Source organism: Empidonax traillii, unplaced genomic scaffold (genome assembly GCF_003031625.1).
Source record: "Empidonax traillii isolate 1590-97213 ecotype Southwest subspecies unplaced genomic scaffold, ASM303162v1 scaffold525:size621053, whole genome shotgun sequence".
Classification (NCBI taxonomy): Eukaryota; Metazoa; Chordata; class Aves; order Passeriformes; family Tyrannidae; genus Empidonax; species Empidonax traillii.
In genome coordinates this window covers 402,500-412,698 of record NW_020955718.1, presented here as the reverse complement: position 1 = coordinate 412,698, position 10,199 = coordinate 402,500, and positions in this window count along the sequence as shown.

The following is a 10,199-nucleotide window of genomic DNA, read 5'->3' as shown; positions in this document are numbered from 1 at the left end:
TTGGGGTCTAAACAACATCTGAAGATGAGAGCAGGTCCTGGAGGGTGACAGAAGGTTTGAATTGACTTCCTTGGCCAGTGACTCCCTGGCATTGCAGTAATATTTACAGACACACACGCTCACCTTGCATCAGAAAAGGGGAGGCTGTTTGGCTCAGCAGGACTCACAGAATTCCTGCAGAATGAACTGGACAGCAAAGTGCCATGGATTTGGCTGATTGCACATGCTCAGGAGGAAGCATCCCTGTCAAACACATTTGAACAATTACTGTAGCAAATCTGTCAGGTTTGAAACTCAGTTTCTGGGCTGCTTGAAGGAGAAATGCTCTGCAAAAGCAACACGTGGGGTTTTCTCCTCATATTTAAAGAAGATATTTACAATAACTTACTATTTGTTCAAATGGTGAAAATCCCTTTTAATTGCATGTATTTTCTGAAAAACTTCATAGCTACACTAGTTCTATGTGTAATTTATTGGAGAAGATTGAGGTTTTTAAGAGGATCCAGCTGTAACTTGCCCTGAGCACTGTACAAATTCTTTAGTAGGTGCTTTTTTTTGTGTCTGAGTGATTGAAAAAAACACCCAGTAGTTTTGTTAATCAATGCAAAAACTTGTTTAAACATATTCAGAATTGTGTTTCTGTTTTTACTGAACGTAATTCCTCTGTTTCTCTTATTAAGAATGCTTTCATACAAATGATCAAAATGATGAAACCTTACACCTCAGATTCACACAGAATTTGAGAAAATGTAATGGTGGTAACTTTTGATGTTTTCTGAAGTAGGAAGACTACAAAATATCTCTATCTCTGTTTTGGCTTGGGGATAAGTACTTTAAAAGCACAGCACATTATGTTCTTTTGCCCAGAAAAAGAGAAGTAAAATAGACTTTTTTTGGCAAAATAATTATCCTAACTTCCACACAAATCATCCAAGCAAACTGAGTCTGATCTCTTCATTGCAGCCCTTCTGGGAGTCAACATTTGGCACCACTGCACGCCTGTGCTTTCCAATTATTTGAAGGAAAAGATAAAGAAAAAAATGAGGGAAAGTTAAGATCTTATTACAAACCATCTAGCAGTGATGGTGTTTGGTTTAAATACTAAGAACATAAACAATAAAATCTGCTCTGCTCTCATGGGTCACTTGCTGTGCCTCAACTGATTTATTTCTGGATTCAGAGGTGTTGTTTAAATGTTCTACCTGTGCAAAGCAATAAAATGCAGCCAGGTGCCCAATATCCCCAATCTCTCTGTCTGCTGCCTTCACAGAAATGCACTGGCCAAACATTCCTGGAATAACAGTTTTCCTTTTGAGTTACGAACCTAAAAACCACGAGCACTGCCAGAATTGCATCATTCTCTATGGAGATAAAGGGAGAAACAAAGGAAAGCCCCTCCTGAAATTCCTGATATTTTTACCCAGGCAACCCCCCAGATCCCAGTGGAGACTCGGGACTGTAACTCAACACATGATTTTGCATAATTGGGCTCATCTTAAATTGCAGCCTTCTAGTGTTGCTAACCCTGCAGTCTGACCTTGGCTTTAATTTTTAAAAGTTTACTTTGCTGAAGCTTCTCCTTCTCAGCTTCAGTGATGCTCAAAACAACGAGAGAGCAGCTAAAAACTACAAAGGGGGCAAACAACAGAGCAATCAGCAAACTTTTCTGTATTTGGATGCCATTTTGAACACAAGTGATATTAGGAACAGAGCATGATTTAGATGTGCTTTGACATGGGAGATGATACGGGGGGAGATAAATGTTTTAAATCCAACTCTGTTTAAGATAAGCAGAGCATACAAAGTAGCTACTTGACTCTTGATTTAAAAGTCCAGTTATTCAGATACAGGCTTAAATGTACAGAACTGTACCTGGAAAATAATTTCAATGAGCTGTTATATTAGTAATGAAAATACAGCACGCTTGGGCAGGATGCCATTTCACTTGTCATTATTCTACAACTAATTTTTACAACTTGCCAAAGTGCTCGCTCTGTTTGCTATTTGAAGCCAAATTTTAAGTACAGGTGCACCAATAGGTAAGAAAGTATTTCAATAGCTGAAGAAAAAGCTGATATCCAGAACTGGAGCTGTGCAAATCAATGTCTTCAACTGCTCAGCTGTGAGCCAGCAGAAAAAGACTCAGAAAGAAACAGGCTGATGCTATGGCCAACTCCCCAAAATCCTGGGCAACAAACACATTACTTTTTGTGCAACTTTAACATCAGACAAGCCAAAATATTTAATTCCCAAAGACTGGTATTTATATTTAGTCCTAAATTTCCCTCTGTGTCAGCAAATCAAATTGCTGCTTTGAAAACAGGTGGGATAAGGGTCCAGTGCCCTGGATCTAAGATAGTCATTAAAACAGGGGCAAACTGGGACTAGCTGTTAATATTGAGATTTAGTAGCCTTTTAAGCTCATTTTGGCCTGGTACAATGCCAAATTTTTGCATTAATTTCGAAGTTTGAAAAAAATAATTACACTTATTAGGAAATCCACCACTTGATACTTAGTTAAGGGTCTGGAGACAAAAGGAAAAAAAAATAAATTTGAACAGGACTGAGCCTCCTGAGTTTTGCTGCTCATGAGAAATGGTCTGAGAAAAAGAGATTCATGTTTTTTTGGCAGATATGCTGCCAGCTTTTCTCACAGGAAGAAATAGGCAGTGTAAACTCCAGGGCCACATCAAAATGAACTCATTTTATACCTGTGGGAAGCAGGGGGGTTCAGTTTTCCAGTAGCCTAAATAATTAATATCCAGCAGTTGAGAGAGTTGATAGATTTCACATTTCACAGGAAGATTTTAATTGTAAAAATAACTCCATCAGCCTGACACCTCCCCTTTATAACTGCATCACTGTGCTTATGTGTCAGCCTGAACAAACCACCGGCTCTGTTACACTTTAGTCAGACTAAAATCCACAATTTTTCTTTCTAAGACAAGTCAGAGGTAGAATCAACTACAGAAGTAAAAAATTTATTATTCTGTGTATCTCCCATTGCCCTTTGGGTAAAAAATAAATAAATAAAACCAAGAGCTTGTACTTCAAGCAATTTACTCTGGAGGGCAATTTGTGTGCTGTTTTCCAGGCACTTGGAAAACCTGATAAATCTGCTGCTGTTTGTGTTCACAGCATCCAACACACTCCTCAAGTGTGATGCTCACCACGGCCAGGCAGTTACTGGCTCCTGTAAGGAAGCAGTTATTGCTTCTCATGTCTACCACTGGAAAACTCCACAAGCTCAGTCTGCACCTTTCATACTCTGAGAGCTGCTGTTCCCTTCTGCAGCTGCCTGATGTATTAGCATTTGATCAACATCAACACAGCAACGGACTAAAAGCTGTTTTACTTCCTCCCCTTCTAAAATTAATCTTTCTCTTCACAGCTCCCAATTGCTAAAGACCATCACCACTGAATGCTTCTCTCCAGCTATTTCTGAACAGCTTAAAACCTTGTGAGCCTGAGAGAGACTGTGATTGTGAGAGAGGCTTTGGTTTCTCACAGAACTCTCTTTTCTCCAATGCCAGCTTTTTTTTAACACATACACAAAGTACAGCTGTCCCCTCAGTGACAGCAGCTGCCTTCTGCAAGTCTGCACATCTCACTGAAGGATTCAGGGAAAAATGTGGTCTCTTTATTCAGGTGAACTGCCCAAAACTAATGAATTGAGGCTGAATGTTCCCATAGTTTTAAGTTAGATGAGGAAGACACTGAGCGTATTTAACAGAACATATCCTCAAACCTGGCAACTTTTCAGACAACTTAATGATGCCCCACATGACATGATCAGCAAATGTTACCTTTTAGTCTGAATGCTCTTTGACTAACACACTTCTGGGTAATAAGCCCAAACAGGAACTGCAAAGGTCTGTGAGTCTGAAGAGACACAGAACACACTGACCATCCCACCCTGATTGATTTGCACTCAGAAAATCCTCCTTTCCCCAAAGACCAAAGTGACTGTCTGCTCTCAGGGGACACACAGCTCATTCAGGAGATCCGTTCTCACCTTGGCATCCCTTCTGCCGTGGTTTCTCTGTTTGGATGTGGCTCTGAGTGCTCCTCCCAGAGTTCAGGATAGTTTTCCAGTGAGCTCTTCAGAACCTCGCTTTGATGCCGGTTTTGGCAGCCAGCTCCCAGCACATATTTCAGTTGTTACTTTAGGAGTAAGGCCCCGTCCAAAACAGCCCCAGAGCCCAGCAGAGGAGCAGCCTCCAAATATGGTGAGAGCAAAGCCGGTCTCTGGAGCAGTTTAACACATCAGCCTGCGTAAGAACGAAGGGAACTGGAACAAGTTCTAAATAACGCTCTAAATAGACTGTGGTGAAATGTTCAGAACTCAAAACTACACGGAAAACCCTGCAGCAGATAAAAGAACAGCTATGACCCTGCTAGCAAATATAACTGTCGTCATCAGCTCCAGCAATAAAATGCTGCTGAAACCCTCTGAAATCACGTCCAGTGAAACAAAGGTTAAGGCCAAGTCCTTAATTCAGGATTTGGTTTAGAGAGAGCCAGTGAAGTTTATACCATGAAACACAAAGGAGGAGGTTTTTTCCAAAGCAATTATACCAGACAGTTACAATAAAAATACTTACCAGAAAAAAATACAGATTAGGTATCCAGCAGCTGAATCTGAATTCAGATCACACAGTTCTTTTGGTTTTAATTAGGATTATTTTATTTCTCCCCATTGTTGATGGATGTTCCTTTCACTGGTCTCTCAGTTTCAAATTTCTATTTCACCGTATTCTGTGTGAGGATCATGAGGCCAGTTACATGAGGGTCTCAAACAGCAGCAACATTAATCAAGTGAAATGTTACATGTATTGTAGCCAGATATAATCTGGCCACCATCAATAAAATTTACACAAGTTTTTAATGTGAAAATATAAGAAAGTAGGAAGTTTTCCGTATCTGACCCTGGAAACACATGAGCCTGGTATTCACATGCAATATACTTCACAAACACACCAAAAAGCCAAGACCACGTCTCACAAAGCAGTAACACCTTTTAACTTGGTCCTTACAAGCAGCACCCAGCACCTGCTGCAAACTGATTCCTACTCTCTCGTCCCCCAGCTGGAAAGGAATCAGGAAGATTTGATGTTAGGCTGTTGGATAAAGGAGTGCCTGAGGCTGCACAGCCAAAGTTATCTGCACTGCAGTCCAACACAAAGGCTTGCACAACTTTTTAGGAAAACCTCACTTCTCCCAGAGCTCACTTTTAACTTACACAAAACACAAAAGAGTGTATCAGATACTTTGGCTTTGTGTACTTTGGAAAAGAATAATTTGGAATCGCACGACTGCAATTTAAAATATGTAACTGTGGTAGCTTTTGAATCACAACTACAAAATATTGGAGCACATATCTGTAAAGGAATTAAAGCTATAAATTGCATGAACACTTCAAATTGTTTCTTGTTACAGATGTTTAATTATTTAGTTTAAAATAGCATGTAAAAACTCCTTAAAAACAGCACATTTAAAAATGCTTATCCAAATGCAATTGCTATGCACAAGGCAAGACTTCTCATTTAAAAAAAAACCCTGACATTTTGTATTTTGTGCTTCAGTGTTCCCTAAAAATAAGCACTAAGTAATCTACAATTAGCAAAATATAAGCATGTTTAAGCTATGAATTATAAGCTAATGAAATAAGCTGCTTTAATAGGAAAACATTTTATTAGGAAATGGAAAATACTCATAGACTGAGAGTCAGCAGTTGCTTCTAAAGGATGCCATTAAGCTGCCATTATTTTGGCAAAGCTCTGGTCTCAGAGAGGCATTGCAGAAGTCCTTGGCAAATTCCAAAATATTCATTAAATTTAAATGGAGACCCTTGATGTCTGCTGTAAAGGTGTCTCAGGGAGTCAGTTTTCAAGGAATCCATAATGCAGGCAGTAAGTTACAGGAGAAGGAGACACCCACCACCTGAGAGGGCCCCAAATGAATGATTCAGAGAAGGAGGGGATGTGACACATTTTGGTGACTCCTGAGATCCACACCTACTTCGAGGAATAGCAGAGGCAATCTGGCCAGCCACGGGCTGCACGCTCCAGATTTCCTCAGACACTCCCCAACTTCGCTAGGAAAGCGGTTTGTTAATCCCTGAAGGTAATGCTGATGTCAGGGGGGGCCATAAAAGCAGAAGTGACAGGTGGCTGATGCCTTGTGCTTCTGCCTGACACCTGCCCCCCATCCCTGACACGCTGGCAGCTCACCCCTCTGGTGAACCACCTCCTTTTGGGGGGTTTCACCCTCACACTGATCTTGCTAGGAAAGCATGCTGGGGTAGGTCCTCCTGTTAAAAAAGAAAACCTGGCACATGCTGGGCAAAGAGATCCGCTAAAACCAGACTCCTAGCCCTACTAACTTTTTGTTGATGGTGTGCTGCTTCTACTCATTCCCTGTATGTCACACAGTAGATACTGTTTAGGCTGAAACAAAAAAACATCCCACAAAGTTTCCCCCCTTTTTAATATTCAGCTTCATTTAAATGTTTCATGCCCCTAAAACCTTCATAAGCAGCTTACTTTTAAAGTATAAACATGTCAGTGTTTAGCCACAGAGGGTACTTTTCTGTCCTAAATCATCATCCATTTATCTGACTGATCTACATGACTAAATGCTGTTAAAACACATTATAAATACATTGCAATAATCCCCATGTAATAGCCACTGGCTTCCAGCACTGAAAATACTGATATTTATATAAGCATTCCACAATCAATGCCACAGAGTTTCCAGGTTGGGCTGTACTCAGTGTGGCAGCCTTCTATTGTCATTACTCAATAAGAAGTTCAAACAAGAGAAAACAGCTTACTTTAGCAGATAGTCTTATTCCCATCTCTCATAAAATGGCACTATTACAAAACAATCCAATGAAATAAGGCAACATTTAATTCATTAATGGAGAATAAGGGACGGGATTTGTTTTTCATCATCATTATTTATAACTTCACAAACATGCCCAGTGTTACACAAAAGGGCAACGCATCCCAAGTGAGCTGCAGTCAGAACTTGCACAACACTCCCATAAAAACAAATTAACCAACCTAAAATATAGAAATGAAATCCTGACTTTAAGAGTAAATATTTATGGCTCCATAAAAAAATATTTTTGTAAATGCAACCCGGAGAGAGAATCGTCCTTAACGATATTCTGATTTCAAGAGTTTTTAACTGCTAAACTGTATTTAAAATAGCCTTGAAAACCTTTATTGGGGGGTCAGGATGGTTAATAATAAAAATGGGCACATTGAAAACAACACCTATGGGGCAGGGCGGTGGGGAGGAGGCTCAAGTTTCCCGTCAGTCTGGCCGGGTTTCTTCTGTCGAGTATGAAGAGACATACGTGTCATGTTTTCCATATCAAAATCTGAAGTGCTTGTCCTCATGCTGAATGCAGTTCTGGCCCGCAGTGCCAAAGAGGTCCTGGCAGTATTTACACGCCCAGGGAATCGGGGGAATGGTGCATTTAAAGGGATTGCAGACACAACATGAAAAAAGGTAACACAGATTAGTACGTTTAAGAATATGGCATTATTTTAGTGGCTACCCTGCAAACAGCTGGGATACTCATCTGGAGCTGTCCTTAAGGAAACACTCCTCTCTGTGGTCTGAGAGCCTTAACAGCATGGCTCACACAAACACACACCTCAGCACAGCTTAGGAGTTACGTGCTTGGCATAACACAGATTAATATCACAATTCAAGGAGTACTGTGGTAGTGCATCGTGGTGCTTTATTAGTGTTAGACATGCAATATTTATTTGATGAACAAAAATTAAAATATTAAGATAACATTTTTTAATCAAATTAAAAGGATCTGAACTTGCAATAATGAAACAAAAATAAAGTTTTCCATGCATTCTAAGTTTATAGTTCTCGTAAGTGCACATAGTTAGGATTCTGTACCATTATTAAATGTAGACAAACTACCATTGATTGCACGAGACAAAATAAACCCTTAAGTTATAAGTAATGTTCGTATCTTTCACGGACTTGCTATATAACCTGGATCTTCAGCTTTTGATAGCACATTGTAATACAGGACATCTGGAAGCTTCTAAGATGAACAGGAATGGCTCTACCACTCGTGACATACAGTGGCTTCTTCGATGTAGAAATTATAAAAGATACAGCAAATGCCCACCATGCTTCAGGGATTCCATCACGGGAAACAAACCTCAAAACCCTTCACAAACACACTAAAGTGCTGCCTATTGCATATTAAATACTTCCCGTGACTGTACCTACATTTTTTCAGTTACAAAGCCCTGAAAACAGGGTTTCCTACCCAAAGTGCTGACAGACCCTTAAATCCAGCATCCTCCACACAGCAGCACTCTGATCCTTCACCAGGAACCTGCAGAGAGCAAGCTGCTCCCCACCACTGCAGGAGCCCCCAGCTAATGCCTCCATCAGACCCACAGCAGCAACAACTACAGAAAGAGGGGAAAGCACCAGCTTAATTTACACAGCTGATGTAGGACAGTAACCTGTCTGTAAAGCTGGAAGTGCAAATAAACCTCCAGTGCAGCAGTAAACACGTTAAGACAGCAGTTCTGTTTGCTTCAGGATGCATCCAGGAAAGGGCATCCTCCCCAGAAGGAAATGCAGACCAGCAGCTAATGAGCATGATTTTCATTAGGTCCCCAAATCATGAAACCCTTCTAAATGCAAGGCAACGTTTTTCACAGCTGGAAAACTACAAATAGCTCCTGACACAGAGCCAACAGCAATAAATGTAGTTATGGATGATCTAGGGAGAATGCTACATTCATTAGTAGGTGGAAAACCAAGCTAAACATAAAATACAGCAGCAAGAGGTAACATATATAAATATTAAACATCCTTCTTGAATGGCAAAAAGTTTAAATTTCTAGCTTACAACAATAAAGTATGGCCTTCATATTTGTCCTTTAAAGAAAGCAAACACATGGCTACGAGCAGAGCTGTTTCAAAGGATAATTTCAAAGTACAGTGCACGCATGGATGAACTCCTATGCTAATTTTTGAGAGGAAAAAGTCAAAATAATATGGAGATGTTCAAAATTTTCATTCCTACGTTTTAAAGGGCAAGAAAAACTGACTGTAAGTAGCAAGTTATTATGGTTTTAAAACGATGTGCAAGAAAGTCTACAATTTTATTCTGTGGGAGAAACAGAACTTTCTTTGTTTTCAACATATAAATTACTCTGCATGAAATGTTTTAATTTGAAAGCTGCATGATTCAAAAAACACATGTGGGGTGAAGATGCTTTTCAAAAGTGATCTCAAAATACAGAACCTAAACAGAAAACATGTATGTAAATCTTTCAAGAACTGCTCCAGAAGCAGCCTGTATCTTTACCTAAAAGAACCCTACAAAAATGTTTTCATGGTTGCAAATGTCCCATTCTGCCCCCCTAAATAACTTTACCTTTACCTTTTCCTAAATTGCATTTGTCATTCTCCCCTCTTTCTTGACAAACTGTTAGAAACAAAAGGTGCTTTTATTTAACATACAGATCAGATAAAGACTAGATAGTACATTCAAAGCTTCACTAAATTTCTTCACTAATGCACAAAAATTGATCTTTTCGCTACCTTTAATCTGCTTATCATTCTTGGTATGCAAATATGTCAAATGATCTGCTTTTAGTCAATTATGCAGTTTGATATTCTACATTTACATTCTAAAAGGAGTGATTTCAGAGGTGCTAAATATAGTAGAGTTTCATTTTAATAATTATAAGTTGGCTTGCACGTGAAAAGTCATTGGAGCATATTCTCTGGTTAGTTTCCTTGTTAATCCCCACTGGTGTGTATGATTTAAGCAGTGTAGATACTAGAGATGGTCTCATACCAGTTAGCTGAAAATGACTGTGGAATTCCAAACAGTTGCACAACACTTCCCCATTAACATGAGAAAACCACTTGCTTCGGCCAAGCACTTGAAAATGTTTAAGAATTTTTATGGAAATACTGAGTAACTGAAATACATCTTGGTGTAATTAGGAAATTAAAATCTAATTGAGTGCAAAACCTAACTTCCAGCAGTAAACGTGCCATACCCTAGCACATAACCTTTGGCACTTCGAATACATCCCAACAAATTTACAGTCATTTAGAGCTGAAGTGGGTCAGAAAGAACATTCAGTGGTGGATGAGGTACTGAACTTGATAAATCCTTGGGCTGGCAA